This window comes from Chiloscyllium plagiosum, unplaced genomic scaffold (assembly GCF_037043375.1).
Source record: "Chiloscyllium plagiosum isolate Xiang-an unplaced genomic scaffold, Cpla_swu_hap1 HiC_scaffold_14, whole genome shotgun sequence".
In the NCBI taxonomy this organism is placed as follows: domain Eukaryota; kingdom Metazoa; phylum Chordata; class Chondrichthyes; order Orectolobiformes; family Hemiscylliidae; genus Chiloscyllium; species Chiloscyllium plagiosum.
The window spans coordinates 12,217,377-12,237,818 of record NW_028270152.1 but is presented as its reverse complement, the minus strand read 5'-3'; the positions used below and the strand labels follow the sequence as shown (position 1 = coordinate 12,237,818).

The 20,442-nt window shown below is 50.5% G+C and overlaps 16 non-coding genes across 16 annotated transcripts; all 16 read right to left on the bottom strand.

Moving 5' to 3' along the window:
• Nucleotides 1–592: 592 nt before the first annotated feature.
• trnaf-gaa (transfer RNA phenylalanine (anticodon GAA)) lies at nucleotides 593–665 on the bottom strand. The gene has a single exon. It is a non-coding gene; the product is annotated as a tRNA-Phe (tRNA).
• A 1,176-nt stretch (nucleotides 666–1,841) lies between these two features.
• Nucleotides 1,842–1,914, bottom strand: trnaf-gaa (transfer RNA phenylalanine (anticodon GAA)). Its single transcript has one exon. It is a non-coding gene; the product is annotated as a tRNA-Phe (tRNA).
• Nucleotides 1,915–3,090: 1,176 nt separating this feature from the next.
• Nucleotides 3,091–3,163, bottom strand: trnaf-gaa (transfer RNA phenylalanine (anticodon GAA)). Its single transcript has one exon. It is a non-coding gene; the product is annotated as a tRNA-Phe (tRNA).
• A 1,176-nt stretch (nucleotides 3,164–4,339) lies between these two features.
• On the bottom strand, nucleotides 4,340–4,412 carry trnaf-gaa (transfer RNA phenylalanine (anticodon GAA)). The gene has a single exon. It is a non-coding gene; the product is annotated as a tRNA-Phe (tRNA).
• A 1,176-nt stretch (nucleotides 4,413–5,588) lies between these two features.
• trnaf-gaa (transfer RNA phenylalanine (anticodon GAA)) lies at nucleotides 5,589–5,661 on the bottom strand. The gene has a single exon. It is a non-coding gene; the product is annotated as a tRNA-Phe (tRNA).
• A 1,176-nt stretch (nucleotides 5,662–6,837) lies between these two features.
• Nucleotides 6,838–6,910, bottom strand: trnaf-gaa (transfer RNA phenylalanine (anticodon GAA)). Its single transcript has one exon. It is a non-coding gene; the product is annotated as a tRNA-Phe (tRNA).
• Nucleotides 6,911–8,086: 1,176 nt separating this feature from the next.
• On the bottom strand, nucleotides 8,087–8,159 carry trnaf-gaa (transfer RNA phenylalanine (anticodon GAA)). The gene has a single exon. It is a non-coding gene; the product is annotated as a tRNA-Phe (tRNA).
• Nucleotides 8,160–9,335: 1,176 nt separating this feature from the next.
• trnaf-gaa (transfer RNA phenylalanine (anticodon GAA)) lies at nucleotides 9,336–9,408 on the bottom strand. Its single transcript has one exon. It is a non-coding gene; the product is annotated as a tRNA-Phe (tRNA).
• Nucleotides 9,409–10,584: 1,176 nt separating this feature from the next.
• Nucleotides 10,585–10,657, bottom strand: trnaf-gaa (transfer RNA phenylalanine (anticodon GAA)). Its single transcript has one exon. It is a non-coding gene; the product is annotated as a tRNA-Phe (tRNA).
• Nucleotides 10,658–11,833: 1,176 nt separating this feature from the next.
• On the bottom strand, nucleotides 11,834–11,906 carry trnaf-gaa (transfer RNA phenylalanine (anticodon GAA)). The gene has a single exon. It is a non-coding gene; the product is annotated as a tRNA-Phe (tRNA).
• Nucleotides 11,907–13,082: 1,176 nt separating this feature from the next.
• trnaf-gaa (transfer RNA phenylalanine (anticodon GAA)) lies at nucleotides 13,083–13,155 on the bottom strand. Its single transcript has one exon. It is a non-coding gene; the product is annotated as a tRNA-Phe (tRNA).
• Nucleotides 13,156–14,331: 1,176 nt separating this feature from the next.
• On the bottom strand, nucleotides 14,332–14,404 carry trnaf-gaa (transfer RNA phenylalanine (anticodon GAA)). Its single transcript has one exon. It is a non-coding gene; the product is annotated as a tRNA-Phe (tRNA).
• Nucleotides 14,405–15,580: 1,176 nt separating this feature from the next.
• Nucleotides 15,581–15,653, bottom strand: trnaf-gaa (transfer RNA phenylalanine (anticodon GAA)). The gene has a single exon. It is a non-coding gene; the product is annotated as a tRNA-Phe (tRNA).
• Nucleotides 15,654–16,829: 1,176 nt separating this feature from the next.
• On the bottom strand, nucleotides 16,830–16,902 carry trnaf-gaa (transfer RNA phenylalanine (anticodon GAA)). Its single transcript has one exon. It is a non-coding gene; the product is annotated as a tRNA-Phe (tRNA).
• A 1,176-nt stretch (nucleotides 16,903–18,078) lies between these two features.
• Nucleotides 18,079–18,151, bottom strand: trnaf-gaa (transfer RNA phenylalanine (anticodon GAA)). Its single transcript has one exon. It is a non-coding gene; the product is annotated as a tRNA-Phe (tRNA).
• Nucleotides 18,152–19,327: 1,176 nt separating this feature from the next.
• On the bottom strand, nucleotides 19,328–19,400 carry trnaf-gaa (transfer RNA phenylalanine (anticodon GAA)). Its single transcript has one exon. It is a non-coding gene; the product is annotated as a tRNA-Phe (tRNA).
• Nucleotides 19,401–20,442: the final 1,042 nt, after the last annotated feature.

The following is a 20,442-nucleotide window of genomic DNA, read 5'->3' as shown; positions in this document are numbered from 1 at the left end:
CTGTTTGTGAATACTTTTCCATCGTCATTCTGCACGATCATTTCTGAAGTGACCGCTTGTGTCGAAAACAAGGACAGTCCAAAGCGATTTGCTGAGGCGCACCTCTGGAACGCTCAAATCAACCTAAAGTCAGGCGGCCATGCGCATGTCAGCATCTCTCCTGCAACCTTTCCATTGCGATCAGGGATCACCAGTTTTTGCAAGCTGGAACAGCTGGCCGTCAGCAAGCTTATGAGCGAGGGAGTGTTTGATAGAGAGAGTGCAAAGGCCACCATGTACGCGTTGCTGACTCAAAGACTGTTTTGTGCGTTCGCAGATGTTGGTCAATGAACAGTAGGAGAATTTGAATTGGTGCAGGATTGAGGGTTTGTCCATTTGATTATTTGACTGTTTTGGAATGCTCGTTACGGAGCCAATGAGAAGAAATGTGCCATGAGACTGGAAGCAAAAGGCACAGCATCGCTGCAGAAGGAGGGTGAGATGCAATCCAAACCACCCTTGCGCCAGCAAGGAAAGGTGCAGAGCTTCACATTTATTCACTCGCCTCCATCACAGCTAAACAAAGGAGGGAGCGCGCAAGCAGTCCTGCACTTGCCGAAACCCGGGATTGAACCAGGGACCTTTAGATCTTCAGTCTAACGCTCTCCCAACTGAGCTATTTCGGCAGCTGCTGCCAGCTCAGCGCGCTCAGGCACTTTGCTCGCGGCCACATTCACTTGGGATTTGCCCAGCGTATTTGTTCCAAATCTCCTCACAACATCAACTTCTTCCGGCAAAATTTCCCACCCTGTTTTCTCGGCGGACAGTTCGCTTCGGCCGCTGCCTCTTTATACCGTCTATATCTACACTGTCGTTCATTCTGCACAATCATTTCTGAAGTTGACTGCTTGGCTCTGGTCAACTCGCTCGTCAAATGCACAACGAGGAACTGGTCCCTCCAGTCCTCGACAAGTTCCGCGTCGTGCTCCGTTCACCGTCAACATGTCTCGCCAGCTTCACCCCATCTCTCCTCTACCTCTCGAAATGCTGCACGTGATGCCATCCGTCTGCAAATGGTCAGTATCAGTCTAAGCTGCTTTGCAAGCAACCCGATGCACCGGAACAATTTGAACAAATCGCCTCTGCTCCGGCTTCAGTCCGTCCACTGTTAAAACCTTCAGTTATTACTCTGCAGGCTTGAGGATTCCCAAGTTCTCTGCAACCATCTCCAAAGCGGCATGCAAGTCACTGACTGTTTACCCGACCGAGTCTGTTTGTGAATACTTTTCCATCGTCATTCTGCACGATCATTTCTGAAGTGACCGCTTGTGTCGAAAACAAGGACAGTCCAAAGCGATTTGCTGAGGCGCACCTCTGGAACGCTCAAATCAACCTAAAGTCAGGCGGCCATGCGCATGTCAGCATCTCTCCTGCAACCTTTCCATTGCGATCAGGGATCACCAGTTTTTGCAAGCTGGAACAGCTGGCCGTCAGCAAGCTTATGAGCGAGGGAGTGTTTGATAGAGAGAGTGCAAAGGCCACCATGTACGCGTTGCTGACTCAAAGACTGTTTTGTGCGTTCGCAGATGTTGGTCAATGAACAGTAGGAGAATTTGAATTGGTGCAGGATTGAGGGTTTGTCCATTTGATTATTTGACTGTTTTGGAATGCTCGTTACGGAGCCAATGAGAAGAAATGTGCCATGAGACTGGAAGCAAAAGGCACAGCATCGCTGCAGAAGGAGGGTGAGATGCAATCCAAACCACCCTTGCGCCAGCAAGGAAAGGTGCAGAGCTTCACATTTATTCACTCGCCTCCATCACAGCTAAACAAAGGAGGGAGCGCGCAAGCAGTCCTGCACTTGCCGAAACCCGGGATTGAACCAGGGACCTTTAGATCTTCAGTCTAACGCTCTCCCAACTGAGCTATTTCGGCAGCTGCTGCCAGCTCAGCGCGCTCAGGCACTTTGCTCGCGGCCACATTCACTTGGGATTTGCCCAGCGTATTTGTTCCAAATCTCCTCACAACATCAACTTCTTCCGGCAAAATTTCCCACCCTGTTTTCTCGGCGGACAGTTCGCTTCGGCCGCTGCCTCTTTATACCGTCTATATCTACACTGTCGTTCATTCTGCACAATCATTTCTGAAGTTGACTGCTTGGCTCTGGTCAACTCGCTCGTCAAATGCACAACGAGGAACTGGTCCCTCCAGTCCTCGACAAGTTCCGCGTCGTGCTCCGTTCACCGTCAACATGTCTCGCCAGCTTCACCCCATCTCTCCTCTACCTCTCGAAATGCTGCACGTGATGCCATCCGTCTGCAAATGGTCAGTATCAGTCTAAGCTGCTTTGCAAGCAACCCGATGCACCGGAACAATTTGAACAAATCGCCTCTGCTCCGGCTTCAGTCCGTCCACTGTTAAAACCTTCAGTTATTACTCTGCAGGCTTGAGGATTCCCAAGTTCTCTGCAACCATCTCCAAAGCGGCATGCAAGTCACTGACTGTTTACCCGACCGAGTCTGTTTGTGAATACTTTTCCATCGTCATTCTGCACGATCATTTCTGAAGTGACCGCTTGTGTCGAAAACAAGGACAGTCCAAAGCGATTTGCTGAGGCGCACCTCTGGGACGCTCAAATCAACCTAAAGTCAGGCGGCCATGCGCATGTCAGCATCTCTCCTGCAACCTTTCCATTGCGATCAGGGATCACCAGTTTTTGCAAGCTGGAACAGCTGGCCGTCAGCAAGCTTATGAGCGAGGGAGTGTTTGATAGAGAGAGTGCAAAGGCCACCATGTACGCGTTGCTGACTCAAAGACTGTTTTGTGCGTTCGCAGATGTTGGTCAATGAACAGTAGGAGAATTTGAATTGGTGCAGGATTGAGGGTTTGTCCATTTGATTATTTGACTGTTTTGGAATGCTCGTTACGGAGCCAATGAGAAGAAATGTGCCATGAGACTGGAAGCAAAAGGCACAGCATCGCTGCAGAAGGAGGGTGAGATGCAATCCAAACCACCCTTGCGCCAGCAAGGAAAGGTGCAGAGCTTCACATTTATTCACTCGCCTCCATCACAGCTAAACAAAGGAGGGAGCGCGCAAGCAGTCCTGCACTTGCCGAAACCCGGGATTGAACCAGGGACCTTTAGATCTTCAGTCTAACGCTCTCCCAACTGAGCTATTTCGGCAGCTGCTGCCAGCTCAGCGCGCTCAGGCACTTTGCTCGCGGCCACATTCACTTGGGATTTGCCCAGCGTATTTGTTCCAAATCTCCTCACAACATCAACTTCTTCCGGCAAAATTTCCCACCCTGTTTTCTCGGCGGACAGTTCGCTTCGGCCGCTGCCTCTTTATACCGTCTATATCTACACTGTCGTTCATTCTGCACAATCATTTCTGAAGTTGACTGCTTGGCTCTGGTCAACTCGCTCGTCAAATGCACAACGAGGAACTGGTCCCTCCAGTCCTCGACAAGTTCCGCGTCGTGCTCCGTTCACCGTCAACATGTCTCGCCAGCTTCACCCCATCTCTCCTCTACCTCTCGAAATGCTGCACGTGATGCCATCCGTCTGCAAATGGTCAGTATCAGTCTAAGCTGCTTTGCAAGCAACCCGATGCACCGGAACAATTTGAACAAATCGCCTCTGCTCCGGCTTCAGTCCGTCCACTGTTAAAACCTTCAGTTATTACTCTGCAGGCTTGAGGATTCCCAAGTTCTCTGCAACCATCTCCAAAGCGGCATGCAAGTCACTGACTGTTTACCCGACCGAGTCTGTTTGTGAATACTTTTCCATCGTCATTCTGCACGATCATTTCTGAAGTGACCGCTTGTGTCGAAAACAAGGACAGTCCAAAGCGATTTGCTGAGGCGCACCTCTGGGACGCTCAAATCAACCTAAAGTCAGGCGGCCATGCGCATGTCAGCATCTCTCCTGCAACCTTTCCATTGCGATCAGGGATCACCAGTTTTTGCAAGCTGGAACAGCTGGCCGTCAGCAAGCTTATGAGCGAGGGAGTGTTTGATAGAGAGAGTGCAAAGGCCACCATGTACACGTTGCTGACTCAAAGACTGTTTTGTGCGTTCGCAGATGTTGGTCAATGAACAGTAGGAGAATTTGAATTGGTGCAGGATTGAGGGTTTGTCCATTTGATTATTTGACTGTTTTGGAATGCTCGTTACGGAGCCAATGAGAAGAAATGTGCCATGAGACTGGAAGCAAAAGGCACAGCATCGCTGCAGAAGGAGGGTGAGATGCAATCCAAACCACCCTTGCGCCAGCAAGGAAAGGTGCAGAGCTTCACATTTATTCACTCGCCTCCATCACAGCTAAACAAAGGAGGGAGCACGCAAGCAGTCCTGCACTTGCCGAAACCCGGGATTGAACCAGGGACCTTTAGATCTTCAGTCTAACGCTCTCCCAACTGAGCTATTTCGGCAGCTGCTGCCCGCTCAGCGCGCTCAGGCACTTTGCTCGCGGCCACATTCACTTGGGATTTGCCCAGCGTATTTGTTCCAAATCTCCTCACAACATCAACTTCTTCCGGCAAAATTTCCCACCCTGTTTTCTCGGCGGACAGTTCGCTTCGGCCGCTGCCTCTTTATACCGTCTATATCTACACTGTCGTTCATTCTGCACAATCATTTCTGAAGTTGACTGCTTGGCTCTGGTCAACTCGCTCGTCAAATGCACAACGAGGAACTGGTCCCTCCAGTCCTCGACAAGTTCCGCGTCGTGCTCCGTTCACCGTCAACATGTCTCGCCAGCTTCACCCCATCTCTCCTCTACCTCTCGAAATGCTGCACGTGATGCCATCCGTCTGCAAATGGTCAGTATCAGTCTAAGCTGCTTTGCAAGCAACCCGATGCACCGGAACAATTTGAACAAATCGCCTCTGCTCCGGCTTCAGTCCGTCCACTGTTAAAACCTTCAGTTATTACTCTGCAGGCTTGAGGATTCCCAAGTTCTCTGCAACCATCTCCAAAGCGGCATGCAAGTCACTGACTGTTTACCCGACCGAGTCTGTTTGTGAATACTTTTCCATCGTCATTCTGCACGATCATTTCTGAAGTGACCGCTTGTGTCGAAAACAAGGACAGTCCAAAGCGATTTGCTGAGGCGCACCTCTGGAACGCTCAAATCAACCTAAAGTCAGGCGGCCATGCGCATGTCAGCATCTCTCCTGCAACCTTTCCATTGCGATCAGGGATCACCAGTTTTTGCAAGCTGGAACAGCTGGCCGTCAGCAAGCTTATGAGCGAGGGAGTGTTTGATAGAGAGAGTGCAAAGGCCACCATGTACGCGTTGCTGACTCAAAGACTGTTTTGTGCGTTCGCAGATGTTGGTCAATGAACAGTAGGAGAATTTGAATTGGTGCAGGATTGAGGGTTTGTCCATTTGATTATTTGACTGTTTTGGAATGCTCGTTACGGAGCCAATGAGAAGAAATGTGCCATGAGACTGGAAGCAAAAGGCACAGCATCGCTGCAGAAGGAGGGTGAGATGCAATCCAAACCACCCTTGCGCCAGCAAGGAAAGGTGCAGAGCTTCACATTTATTCACTCGCCTCCATCACAGCTAAACAAAGGAGGGAGCGCGCAAGCAGTCCTGCACTTGCCGAAACCCGGGATTGAACCAGGGACCTTTAGATCTTCAGTCTAACGCTCTCCCAACTGAGCTATTTCGGCAGCTGCTGCCAGCTCAGCGCGCTCAGGCACTTTGCTCGCGGCCACATTCACTTGGGATTTGCCCAGCGTATTTGTTCCAAATCTCCTCACAACATCAACTTCTTCCGGCAAAATTTCCCACCCTGTTTTCTCGGCGGACAGTTCGCTTCGGCCGCTGCCTCTTTATACCGTCTATATCTACACTGTCGTTCATTCTGCACAATCATTTCTGAAGTTGACTGCTTGGCTCTGGTCAACTCGCTCGTCAAATGCACAACGAGGAACTGGTCCCTCCAGTCCTCGACAAGTTCCGCGTCGTGCTCCGTTCACCGTCAACATGTCTCGCCAGCTTCACCCCATCTCTCCTCTACCTCTCGAAATGCTGCACGTGATGCCATCCGTCTGCAAATGGTCAGTATCAGTCTAAGCTGCTTTGCAAGCAACCCGATGCACCGGAACAATTGGAACAAATCGCCTCTGCTCCGGCTTCAGTCCGTCCACTGTTAAAACCTTCAGTTATTACTCTGCAGGCTTGAGGATTCCCAAGTTCTCTGCAACCATCTCCAAAGCGGCATGCAAGTCACTGACTGTTTACCCGACCGAGTCTGTTTGTGAATACTTTTCCATCGTCATTCTGCACGATCATTTCTGAAGTGACCGCTTGTGTCGAAAACAAGGACAGTCCAAAGCGATTTGCTGAGGCGCACCTCTGGAACGCTCAAATCAACCTAAAGTCAGGCGGCCATGCGCATGTCAGCATCTCTCCTGCAACCTTTCCATTGCGATCAGGGATCACCAGTTTTTGCAAGCTGGAACAGCTGGCCGTCAGCAAGCTTATGAGCGAGGGAGTGTTTGATAGAGAGAGTGCAAAGGCCACCATGTACGCGTTGCTGACTCAAAGACTGTTTTGTGCGTTCGCAGATGTTGGTCAATGAACAGTAGGAGAATTTGAATTGGTGCAGGATTGAGGGTTTGTCCATTTGATTATTTGACTGTTTTGGAATGCTCGTTACGGAGCCAATGAGAAGAAATGTGCCATGAGACTGGAAGCAAAAGGCACAGCATCGCTGCAGAAGGAGGGTGAGATGCAATCCAAACCACCCTTGCGCCAGCAAGGAAAGGTGCAGAGCTTCACATTTATTCACTCGCCTCCATCACAGCTAAACAAAGGAGGGAGCGCGCAAGCAGTCCTGCACTTGCCGAAACCCGGGATTGAACCAGGGACCTTTAGATCTTCAGTCTAACGCTCTCCCAACTGAGCTATTTCGGCAGCTGCTGCCAGCTCAGCGCGCTCAGGCACTTTGCTCGCGGCCACATTCACTTGGGATTTGCCCAGCGTATTTGTTCCAAATCTCCTCACAACATCAACTTCTTCCGGCAAAATTTCCCACCCTGTTTTCTCGGCGGACAGTTCGCTTCGGCCGCTGCCTCTTTATACCGTCTATATCTACACTGTCGTTCATTCTGCACAATCATTTCTGAAGTTGACTGCTTGGCTCTGGTCAACTCGCTCGTCAAATGCACAACGAGGAACTGGTCCCTCCAGTCCTCGACAAGTTCCGCGTCGTGCTCCGTTCACCGTCAACATGTCTCGCCAGCTTCACCCCATCTCTCCTCTACCTCTCGAAATGCTGCACGTGATGCCATCCGTCTGCAAATGGTCAGTATCAGTCTAAGCTGCTTTGCAAGCAACCCGATGCACCGGAACAATTTGAACAAATCGCCACTGCTCCGGCTTCAGTCCGTCCACTGTTAAAACCTTCAGTTATTACTCTGCAGGCTTGAGGATTCCCAAGTTCTCTGCAACCATCTCCAAAGCGGCATGCAAGTCACTGACTGTTTACCCGACCGAGTCTGTTTGTGAATACTTTTCCATCGTCATTCTGCACGATCATTTCTGAAGTGACCGCTTGTGTCGAAAACAAGGACAGTCCAAAGCGATTTGCTGAGGCGCACCTTTGGAACGCTCAAATCAACCTAAAGTCAGGCGGCCATGCGCATGTCAGCATCTCTCCTGCAACCTTTCCATTGCGATCAGGGATCACCAGTTTTTGCAAGCTGGAACAGCTGGCCGTCAGCAAGCTTATGAGCGAGGGAGTGTTTGATAGAGAGAGTGCAAAGGCCACCATGTACACGTTGCTGACTCAAAGACTGTTTTGTGCGTTCGCAGATGTTGGTCAATGAACAGTAGGAGAATTTGAATTGGTGCAGGATTGAGGGTTTGTCCATTTGATTATTTGACTGTTTTGGAATGCTCGTTACGGAGCCAATGAGAAGAAATGTGCCATGAGACTGGACGCAAAAGGCACAGCATCGCTGCAGAAGGAGGGTGAGATGCAATCCAAACCACCCTTGCGCCAGCAAGGAAAGGTGCAGAGCTTCACATTTATTCACTCGCCTCCATCACAGCTAAACAAAGGAGGGAGCACGCAAGCAGTCCTACACTTGCCGAAACCCGGGATTGAACCAGGGACCTTTAGATCTTCAGTCTAACGCTCTCCCAACTGAGCTATTTCGGCAGCTGCTGCCCGCTCAGCGCGCTCAGGCACTTTGCTCGCGGCCACATTCACTTGGGATTTGCCCAGCGTATTTGTTCCAAATCTCCTCACAACATCAACTTCTTCCGGCAAAATTTCCCACCCTGTTTTCTCGGCGGACAGTTCGCTTCGGCCGCTGCCTCTTTATACCGTCTATATCTACACTGTCGTTCATTCTGCACAATCATTTCTGAAGTTGACTGCTTGGCTCTGGTCAACTTGCTCGTCAAATGCACAACGAGGAACTGGTCCCTCCAGTCCTCGACAAGTTCCGCGTCGTGCTCCGTTCACCGTCAACATGTCTCGCCAGCTTCACCCCATCTCTCCTCTACCTCTCGAAATGCTGCACGTGATGCCATCCGTCTGCAAATGGTCAGTATCAGTCTAAGCTGCTTTGCAAGCAACCCGATGCACCGGAACAATTTGAACAAATCGCCTCTGCTCCGGCTTCAGTCCGTCCACTGTTAAAACCTTCAGTTATTACTCTGCAGGCTTGAGGATTCCCAAGTTCTCTGCAACCATCTCCAAAGCGGCATGCAAGTCACTGACTGTTTACCCGACCGAGTCTGTTTGTGAATACTTTTCCATCGTCATTCTGCACGATCATTTCTGAAGTGACCGCTTGTGTCGAAAACAAGGACAGTCCAAAGCGATTTGCTGAGGCGCACCTCTGGGACGCTCAAATCAACCTAAAGTCAGGCGGCCATGCGCATGTCAGCATCTCTCCTGCAACCTTTCCATTGCGATCAGGGATCACCAGTTTTTGCAAGCTGGAACAGCTGGCCGTCAGCAAGCTTATGAGCGAGGGAGTGTTTGATAGAGAGAGTGCAAAGGCCACCATGTACGCGTTGCTGACTCAAAGACTGTTTTGTGCGTTCGCAGATGTTGGTCAATGAACAGTAGGAGAATTTGAATTGGTGCAGGATTGAGGGTTTGTCCATTTGATTATTTGACTGTTTTGGAATGCTCGTTACGGAGCCAATGAGAAGAAATGTGCCATGAGACTGGAAGCAAAAGGCACAGCATCGCTGCAGAAGGAGGGTGAGATGCAATCCAAACCACCCTTGCGCCAGCAAGGAAAGGTGCAGAGCTTCACATTTATTCACTCGCCTCCATCACAGCTAAACAAAGGAGGGAGCGCGCAAGCAGTCCTGCACTTGCCGAAACCCGGGATTGAACCAGGGACCTTTAGATCTTCAGTCTAACGCTCTCCCAACTGAGCTATTTCGGCAGCTGCTGCCAGCTCAGCGCGCTCAGGCACTTTGCTCGCGGCCACATTCACTTGGGATTTGCCCAGCGTATTTGTTCCAAATCTCCTCACAACATCAACTTCTTCCGGCAAAATTTCCCACCCTGTTTTCTCGGCGGACAGTTCGCTTCGGCCGCTGCCTCTTTATACCGTCTATATCTACACTGTCGTTCATTCTGCACAATCATTTCTGAAGTTGACTGCTTGGCTCTGGTCAACTCGCTCGTCAAATGCACAACGAGGAACTGGTCCCTCCAGTCCTCGACAAGTTCCGCGTCGTGCTCCGTTCACCGTCAACATGTCTCGCCAGCTTCACCCCATCTCTCCTCTACCTCTCGAAATGCTGCACGTGATGCCATCCGTCTGCAAATGGTCAGTATCAGTCTAAGCTGCTTTGCAAGCAACCCGATGCACCGGAACAATTTGAACAAATCGCCTCTGCTCCGGCTTCAGTCCGTCCACTGTTAAAACCTTCAGTTATTACTCTGCAGGCTTGAGGATTCCCAAGTTCTCTGCAACCATCTCCAAAGCGGCATGCAAGTCACTGACTGTTTACCCGACCGAGTCTGTTTGTGAATACTTTTCCATCGTCATTCTGCACGATCATTTCTGAAGTGACCGCTTGTGTCGAAAACAAGGACAGTCCAAAGCGATTTGCTGAGGCGCACCTCTGGAACGCTCAAATCAACCTAAAGTCAGGCGGCCATGCGCATGTCAGCATCTCTCCTGCAACCTTTCCATTGCGATCAGGGATCACCAGTTTTTGCAAGCTGGAACAGCTGGCCGTCAGCAAGCTTATGAGCGAGGGAGTGTTTGATAGAGAGAGTGCAAAGGCCACCATGTACGCGTTGCTGACTCAAAGACTGTTTTGTGCGTTCGCAGATGTTGGTCAATGAACAGTAGGAGAATTTGAATTGGTGCAGGATTGAGGGTTTGTCCATTTGATTATTTGACTGTTTTGGAATGCTCGTTACGGAGCCAATGAGAAGAAATGTGCCATGAGACTGGAAGCAAAAGGCACAGCATCGCTGCAGAAGGAGGGTGAGATGCAATCCAAACCACCCTTGCGCCAGCAAGGAAAGGTGCAGAGCTTCACATTTATTCACTCGCCTCCATCACAGCTAAACAAAGGAGGGAGCGCGCAAGCAGTCCTGCACTTGCCGAAACCCGGGATTGAACCAGGGACCTTTAGATCTTCAGTCTAACGCTCTCCCAACTGAGCTATTTCGGCAGCTGCTGCCAGCTCAGCGCGCTCAGGCACTTTGCTCGCGGCCACATTCACTTGGGATTTGCCCAGCGTATTTGTTCCAAATCTCCTCACAACATCAACTTCTTCCGGCAAAATTTCCCACCCTGTTTTCTCGGCGGACAGTTCGCTTCGGCCGCTGCCTCTTTATACCGTCTATATCTACACTGTCGTTCATTCTGCACAATCATTTCTGAAGTTGACTGCTTGGCTCTGGTCAACTCGCTCGTCAAATGCACAACGAGGAACTGGTCCCTCCAGTCCTCGACAAGTTCCGCGTCGTGCTCCGTTCACCGTCAACATGTCTCGCCAGCTTCACCCCATCTCTCCTCTACCTCTCGAAATGCTGCACGTGATGCCATCCGTCTGCAAATGGTCAGTATCAGTCTAAGCTGCTTTGCAAGCAACCCGATGCACCGGAACAATTTGAACAAATCGCCACTGCTCCGGCTTCAGTCCGTCCACTGTTAAAACCTTCAGTTATTACTCTGCAGGCTTGAGGATTCCCAAGTTCTCTGCAACCATCTCCAAAGCGGCATGCAAGTCACTGACTGTTTACCCGACCGAGTCTGTTTGTGAATACTTTTCCATCGTCATTCTGCACGATCATTTCTGAAGTGACCGCTTGTGTCGAAAACAAGGACAGTCCAAAGCGATTTGCTGAGGCGCACCTTTGGAACGCTCAAATCAACCTAAAGTCAGGCGGCCATGCGCATGTCAGCATCTCTCCTGCAACCTTTCCATTGCGATCAGGGATCACCAGTTTTTGCAAGCTGGAACAGCTGGCCGTCAGCAAGCTTATGAGCGAGGGAGTGTTTGATAGAGAGAGTGCAAAGGCCACCATGTACACGTTGCTGACTCAAAGACTGTTTTGTGCGTTCGCAGATGTTGGTCAATGAACAGTAGGAGAATTTGAATTGGTGCAGGATTGAGGGTTTGTCCATTTGATTATTTGACTGTTTTGGAATGCTCGTTACGGAGCCAATGAGAAGAAATGTGCCATGAGACTGGACGCAAAAGGCACAGCATCGCTGCAGAAGGAGGGTGAGATGCAATCCAAACCACCCTTGCGCCAGCAAGGAAAGGTGCAGAGCTTCACATTTATTCACTCGCCTCCATCACAGCTAAACAAAGGAGGGAGCACGCAAGCAGTCCTACACTTGCCGAAACCCGGGATTGAACCAGGGACCTTTAGATCTTCAGTCTAACGCTCTCCCAACTGAGCTATTTCGGCAGCTGCTGCCCGCTCAGCGCGCTCAGGCACTTTGCTCGCGGCCACATTCACTTGGGATTTGCCCAGCGTATTTGTTCCAAATCTCCTCACAACATCAACTTCTTCCGGCAAAATTTCCCACCCTGTTTTCTCGGCGGACAGTTCGCTTCGGCCGCTGCCTCTTTATACCGTCTATATCTACACTGTCGTTCATTCTGCACAATCATTTCTGAAGTTGACTGCTTGGCTCTGGTCAACTTGCTCGTCAAATGCACAACGAGGAACTGGTCCCTCCAGTCCTCGACAAGTTCCGCGTCGTGCTCCGTTCACCGTCAACATGTCTCGCCAGCTTCACCCCATCTCTCCTCTACCTCTCGAAATGCTGCACGTGATGCCATCCGTCTGCAAATGGTCAGTATCAGTCTAAGCTGCTTTGCAAGCAACCCGATGCACCGGAACAATTTGAACAAATCGCCTCTGCTCCGGCTTCAGTCCGTCCACTGTTAAAACCTTCAGTTATTACTCTGCAGGCTTGAGGATTCCCAAGTTCTCTGCAACCATCTCCAAAGCGGCATGCAAGTCACTGACTGTTTACCCGACCGAGTCTGTTTGTGAATACTTTTCCATCGTCATTCTGCACGATCATTTCTGAAGTGACCGCTTGTGTCGAAAACAAGGACAGTCCAAAGCGATTTGCTGAGGCGCACCTCTGGGACGCTCAAATCAACCTAAAGTCAGGCGGCCATGCGCATGTCAGCATCTCTCCTGCAACCTTTCCATTGCGATCAGGGATCACCAGTTTTTGCAAGCTGGAACAGCTGGCCGTCAGCAAGCTTATGAGCGAGGGAGTGTTTGATAGAGAGAGTGCAAAGGCCACCATGTACGCGTTGCTGACTCAAAGACTGTTTTGTGCGTTCGCAGATGTTGGTCAATGAACAGTAGGAGAATTTGAATTGGTGCAGGATTGAGGGTTTGTCCATTTGATTATTTGACTGTTTTGGAATGCTCGTTACGGAGCCAATGAGAAGAAATGTGCCATGAGACTGGAAGCAAAAGGCACAGCATCGCTGCAGAAGGAGGGTGAGATGCAATCCAAACCACCCTTGCGCCAGCAAGGAAAGGTGCAGAGCTTCACATTTATTCACTCGCCTCCATCACAGCTAAACAAAGGAGGGAGCGCGCAAGCAGTCCTGCACTTGCCGAAACCCGGGATTGAACCAGGGACCTTTAGATCTTCAGTCTAACGCTCTCCCAACTGAGCTATTTCGGCAGCTGCTGCCAGCTCAGCGCGCTCAGGCACTTTGCTCGCGGCCACATTCACTTGGGATTTGCCCAGCGTATTTGTTCCAAATCTCCTCACAACATCAACTTCTTCCGGCAAAATTTCCCACCCTGTTTTCTCGGCGGACAGTTCGCTTCGGCCGCTGCCTCTTTATACCGTCTATATCTACACTGTCGTTCATTCTGCACAATCATTTCTGAAGTTGACTGCTTGGCTCTGGTCAACTCGCTCGTCAAATGCACAACGAGGAACTGGTCCCTCCAGTCCTCGACAAGTTCCGCGTCGTGCTCCGTTCACCGTCAACATGTCTCGCCAGCTTCACCCCATCTCTCCTCTACCTCTCGAAATGCTGCACGTGATGCCATCCGTCTGCAAATGGTCAGTATCAGTCTAAGCTGCTTTGCAAGCAACCCGATGCACCGGAACAATTTGAACAAATCGCCTCTGCTCCGGCTTCAGTCCGTCCACTGTTAAAACCTTCAGTTATTACTCTGCAGGCTTGAGGATTCCCAAGTTCTCTGCAACCATCTCCAAAGCGGCATGCAAGTCACTGACTGTTTACCCGACCGAGTCTGTTTGTGAATACTTTTCCATCGTCATTCTGCACGATCATTTCTGAAGTGACCGCTTGTGTCGAAAACAAGGACAGTCCAAAGCGATTTGCTGAGGCGCACCTCTGGAACGCTCAAATCAACCTAAAGTCAGGCGGCCATGCGCATGTCAGCATCTCTCCTGCAACCTTTCCATTGCGATCAGGGATCACCAGTTTTTGCAAGCTGGAACAGCTGGCCGTCAGCAAGCTTATGAGCGAGGGAGTGTTTGATAGAGAGAGTGCAAAGGCCACCATGTACGCGTTGCTGACTCAAAGACTGTTTTGTGCGTTCGCAGATGTTGGTCAATGAACAGTAGGAGAATTTGAATTGGTGCAGGATTGAGGGTTTGTCCATTTGATTATTTGACTGTTTTGGAATGCTCGTTACGGAGCCAATGAGAAGAAATGTGCCATGAGACTGGAAGCAAAAGGCACAGCATCGCTGCAGAAGGAGGGTGAGATGCAATCCAAACCACCCTTGCGCCAGCAAGGAAAGGTGCAGAGCTTCACATTTATTCACTCGCCTCCATCACAGCTAAACAAAGGAGGGAGCGCGCAAGCAGTCCTGCACTTGCCGAAACCCGGGATTGAACCAGGGACCTTTAGATCTTCAGTCTAACGCTCTCCCAACTGAGCTATTTCGGCAGCTGCTGCCAGCTCAGCGCGCTCAGGCACTTTGCTCGCGGCCACATTCACTTGGGATTTGCCCAGCGTATTTGTTCCAAATCTCCTCACAACATCAACTTCTTCCGGCAAAATTTCCCACCCTGTTTTCTCGGCGGACAGTTCGCTTCGGCCGCTGCCTCTTTATACCGTCTATATCTACACTGTCGTTCATTCTGCACAATCATTTCTGAAGTTGACTGCTTGGCTCTGGTCAACTCGCTCGTCAAATGCACAACGAGGAACTGGTCCCTCCAGTCCTCGACAAGTTCCGCGTCGTGCTCCGTTCACCGTCAACATGTCTCGCCAGCTTCACCCCATCTCTCCTCTACCTCTCGAAATGCTGCACGTGATGCCATCCGTCTGCAAATGGTCAGTATCAGTCTAAGCTGCTTTGCAAGCAACCCGATGCACCGGAACAATTTGAACAAATCGCCTCTGCTCCGGCTTCAGTCCGTCCACTGTTAAAACCTTCAGTTATTACTCTGCAGGCTTGAGGATTCCCAAGTTCTCTGCAACCATCTCCAAAGCGGCATGCAAGTCACTGACTGTTTACCCGACCGAGTCTGTTTGTGAATACTTTTCCATCGTCATTCTGCACGATCATTTCTGAAGTGACCGCTTGTGTCGAAAACAAGGACAGTCCAAAGCGATTTGCTGAGGCGCACCTCTGGAACGCTCAAATCAACCTAAAGTCAGGCGGCCATGCGCATGTCAGCATCTCTCCTGCAACCTTTCCATTGCGATCAGGGATCACCAGTTTTTGCAAGCTGGAACAGCTGGCCGTCAGCAAGCTTATGAGCGAGGGAGTGTTTGATAGAGAGAGTGCAAAGGCCACCATGTACGCGTTGCTGACTCAAAGACTGTTTTGTGCGTTCGCAGATGTTGGTCAATGAACAGTAGGAGAATTTGAATTGGTGCAGGATTGAGGGTTTGTCCATTTGATTATTTGACTGTTTTGGAATGCTCGTTACGGAGCCAATGAGAAGAAATGTGCCATGAGACTGGAAGCAAAAGGCACAGCATCGCTGCAGAAGGAGGGTGAGATGCAATCCAAACCACCCTTGCGCCAGCAAGGAAAGGTGCAGAGCTTCACATTTATTCACTCGCCTCCATCACAGCTAAACAAAGGAGGGAGCGCGCAAGCAGTCCTGCACTTGCCGAAACCCGGGATTGAACCAGGGACCTTTAGATCTTCAGTCTAACGCTCTCCCAACTGAGCTATTTCGGCAGCTGCTGCCAGCTCAGCGCGCTCAGGCACTTTGCTCGCGGCCACATTCACTTGGGATTTGCCCAGCGTATTTGTTCCAAATCTCCTCACAACATCAACTTCTTCCGGCAAAATTTCCCACCCTGTTTTCTCGGCGGACAGTTCGCTTCGGCCGCTGCCTCTTTATACCGTCTATATCTACACTGTCGTTCATTCTGCACAATCATTTCTGAAGTTGACTGCTTGGCTCTGGTCAACTCGCTCGTCAAATGCACAACGAGGAACTGGTCCCTCCAGTCCTCGACAAGTTCCGCGTCGTGCTCCGTTCACCGTCAACATGTCTCGCCAGCTTCACCCCATCTCTCCTCTACCTCTCGAAATGCTGCACGTGATGCCATCCGTCTGCAAATGGTCAGTATCAGTCTAAGCTGCTTTGCAAGCAACCCGATGCACCGGAACAATTTGAACAAATCGCCTCTGCTCCGGCTTCAGTCCGTCCACTGTTAAAACCTTCAGTTATTACTCTGCAGGCTTGAGGATTCCCAAGTTCTCTGCAACCATCTCCAAAGCGGCATGCAAGTCACTGACTGTTTACCCGACCGAGTCTGTTTGTGAATACTTTTCCATCGTCATTCTGCACGATCATTTCTGAAGTGACCGCTTGTGTCGAAAACAAGGACAGTCCAAAGCGATTTGCTGAGGCGCACCTCTGGGACGCTCAAATCAACCTAAAGTCAGGCGGCCATGCGCATGTCAGCATCTCTCCTGCAACCTTTCCATTGCGATCAGGGATCACCAGTTTTTGCAAGCTGGAACAGCTGGCCGTCAGCAAGCTTATGAGCGAGGGAGTGTTTGATAGAGAGAGTGCAAAGGCCACCATGTACGCGTTGCTGACTCAAAGACTGTTTTGTGCGTTCGCAGATGTTGGTCAATGAACAGTAGGAGAATTTGAATTGGTGCAGGATTGAGGGTTTGTCCATTTGATTATTTGACTGTTTTGGAATGCTCGTTACGGAGCCAATGAGAAGAAATGTGCCATGAGACTGGAAGCAAAAGGCACAGCATCGCTGCAGAAGGAGGGTGAGATGCAATCCAAACCACCCTTGCGCCAGCAAGGAAAGGTGCAGAGCTTCACATTTATTCACTCGCCTCCATCACAGCTAAACAAAGGAGGGAGCGCGCAAGCAGTCCTGCACTTGCCGAAACCCGGGATTGAACCAGGGACCTTTAGATCTTCAGTCTAACGCTCTCCCAACTGAGCTATTTCGGCAGCTGCTGCCAGCTCAGCGCGCTCAGGCACTTTGCTCGCGGCCACATTCACTTGGGATTTGCCCAGCGTATTTGTTCCAAATCTCCTCACAACATCAACTTCTTCCGGCAAAATTTCCCACCCTGTTTTCTCGGCGGACAGTTCGCTTCGGCCGCTGCCTCTTTATACCGTCTATATCTACACTGTCGTTCATTCTGCACAATCATTTCTGAAGTTGACTGCTTGGCTCTGGTCAACTCGCTCGTCAAATGCACAACGAGGAACTGGTCCCTCCAGTCCTCGACAAGTTCCGCGTCGTGCTCCGTTCACCGTCAACATGTCTCGCCAGCTTCACCCCATCTCTCCTCTACCTCTCGAAATGCTGCACGTGATGCCATCCGTCTGCAAATGGTCAGTATCAGTCTAAGCTGCTTTGCAAGCAACCCGATGCACCGGAACAATTTGAACAAATCGCCTCTGCTCCGGCTTCAGTCCGTCCACTGTTAAAACCTTCAGTTATTACTCTGCAGGCTTGAGGATTCCCAAGTTCTCTGCAACCATCTCCAAAGCGGCATGCAAGTCACTGACTGTTTACCCGACCGAGTCTGTTTGTGAATACTTTTCCATCGTCATTCTGCACGATCATTTCTGAAGTGACCGCTTGTGTCGAAAACAAGGACAGTCCAAAGCGATTTGCTGAGGCGCACCTCTGGAACGCTCAAATCAACCTAAAGTCAGGCGGCCATGCGCATGTCAGCATCTCTCCTGCAACCTTTCCATTGCGATCAGGGATCACCAGTTTTTGCAAGCTGGAACAGCTGGCCGTCAGCAAGCTTATGAGCGAGGGAGTGTTTGATAGAGAGAGTGCAAAGGCCACCATGTACGCGTTGCTGACTCAAAGACTGTTTTGTGCGTTCGCAGATGTTGGTCAATGAACAGTAGGAGAATTTGAATTGGTGCAGGATTGAGGGTTTGTCCATTTGATTATTTGACTGTTTTGGAATGCTCGTTACGGAGCCAATGAGAAGAAATGTGCCATGAGACTGGAAGCAAAAGGCACAGCATCGCTGCAGAAGGAGGGTGAGATGCAATCCAAACCACCCTTGCGCCAGCAAGGAAAGGTGCAGAGCTTCACATTTATTCACTCGCCTCCATCACAGCTAAACAAAGGAGGGAGCGCGCAAGCAGTCCTGCGCTTGCCGAAACCCGGGATTGAACCAGGGACCTTTAGATCTTCAGTCTAACGCTCTCCCAACTGAGCTATTTCGGCAGCTGCTGCCAGCTCAGCGCGCTCAGGCACTTTGCTCGCGGCCACATTCACTTGGGATTTGCCCAGCGTATTTGTTCCAAATCTCCTCACAACATCAACTTCTTCCGGCAAAATTTCCCACCCTGTTTTCTCGGCGGACAGTTCGCTTCGGCCGCTGCCTCTTTATACCGTCTATATCTACACTGTCGTTCATTCTGCACAATCATTTCTGAAGTTGACTGCTTGGCTCTGGTCAACTCGCTCGTCAAATGCACAACGAGGAACTGGTCCCTCCAGTCCTCGACAAGTTCCGCGTCGTGCTCCGTTCACCGTCAACATGTCTCGCCAGCTTCACCCCATCTCTCCTCTACCTCTCGAAATGCTGCACGTGATGCCATCCGTCTGCAAATGGTCAGTATCAGTCTAAGCTGCTTTGCAAGCAACCCGATGCACCGGAACAATTTGAACAAATCGCCTCTGCTCCGGCTTCAGTCCGTCCACTGTTAAAACCTTCAGTTATTACTCTGCAGGCTTGAGGATTCCCAAGTTCTCTGCAACCATCTCCAAAGCGGCATGCAAGTCACTGACTGTTTACCCGACCGAGTCTGTTTGTGAATACTTTTCCATCGTCATTCTGCACGATCATTTCTGAAGTGACCGCTTGTGTCGAAAACAAGGACAGTCCAAAGCGATTTGCTGAGGCGCACCTCTGGAACGCTCAAATCAACCTAAAGTCAGGCGGCCATGCGCATGTCAGCATCTCTCCTGCAACCTTTCCATTGCGATCAGGGATCACCAGTTTTTGCAAGCTGGAACAGCTGGCCGTCAGCAAGCTTATGAGCGAGGGAGTGTTTGATAGAGAGAGTGCAAAGGCCACCATGTACGCGTTGCTGACTCAAAGACTGTTTTGTGCGTTCGCAGATGTTGGTCAATGAACAGTAGGAGAATTTGAATTGGTGCAGGATTGAGGGTTTGTCCATTTGATTATTTGACTGTTTTGGAATGCTCGTTACGGAGCCAATGAGAAGAAATGTGCCATGAGACTGGAAGCAAAAGGCACAGCATCGCTGCAGAAGGAGGGTGAGATGCAATCCAAACCACCCTTGCGCCAGCAAGGAAAGGTGCAGAGCTTCACATTTATTCACTCGCCTCCATCACAGCTAAACAAAGGAGGGAGCGCGCAAGCAGTCCTGCGCTTGCCGAAACCCGGGATTGAACCAGGGACCTTTAGATCTTCAGTCTAACGCTCTCCCAACTGAGCTATTTCGGCAGCTGCTGCCAGCTCAGCGCGCTCAGGCACTTTGCTCGCGGCCACATTCACTTGGGATTTGCCCAGCGTATTTGTTCCAAATCTCCTCACAACATCAACTTCTTCCGGCAAAATTTCCCACCCTGTTTTCTCGGCGGACAGTTCGCTTCGGCCGCTGCCTCTTTATACCGTCTATATCTACACTGTCGTTCATTCTGCACAATCATTTCTGAAGTTGACTGCTTGGCTCTGGTCAACTCGCTCGTCAAATGCACAACGAGGAACTGGTCCCTCCAGTCCTCGACAAGTTCCGCGTCGTGCTCCGTTCACCGTCAACATGTCTCGCCAGCTTCACCCCATCTCTCCTCTACCTCTCGAAATGCTGCACGTGATGCCATCCGTCTGCAAATGGTCAGTATCAGTCTAAGCTGCTTTGCAAGCAACCCGATGCACCGGAACAATTTGAACAAATCGCCTCTGCTCCGGCTTCAGTCCGTCCACTGTTAAAACCTTCAGTTATTACTCTGCAGGCTTGAGGATTCCCAAGTTCTCTGCAACCATCTCCAAAGCGGCATGCAAGTCACTGACTGTTTACCCGACCGAGTCTGTTTGTGAATACTTTTCCATCGTCATTCTGCACGATCATTTCTGAAGTGACCGCTTGTGTCGAAAACAAGGACAGTCCAAAGCGATTTGCTGAGGCGCACCTCTGGAACGCTCAAATCAACCTAAAGTCAGGCGGCCATGCGCATGTCAGCATCTCTCCTGCAACCTTTCCATTGCGATCAGGGATCACCAGTTTTTGCAAGCTGGAACAGCTGGCCGTCAGCAAGCTTATGAGCGAGGGAGTGTTTGATAGAGAGAGTGCAAAGGCCACCATGTACGCGTTGCTGACTCAAAGACTGTTTTGTGCGTTCGCAGATGTTGGTCAATGAACAGTAGGAGAATTTGAATTGGTGCAGGATTGAGGGTTTGTCCATTTGATTATTTGACTGTTTTGGAATGCTCGTTACGGAGCCAATGAGAAGAAATGTGCCATGAGACTGGAAGCAAAAGGCACAGC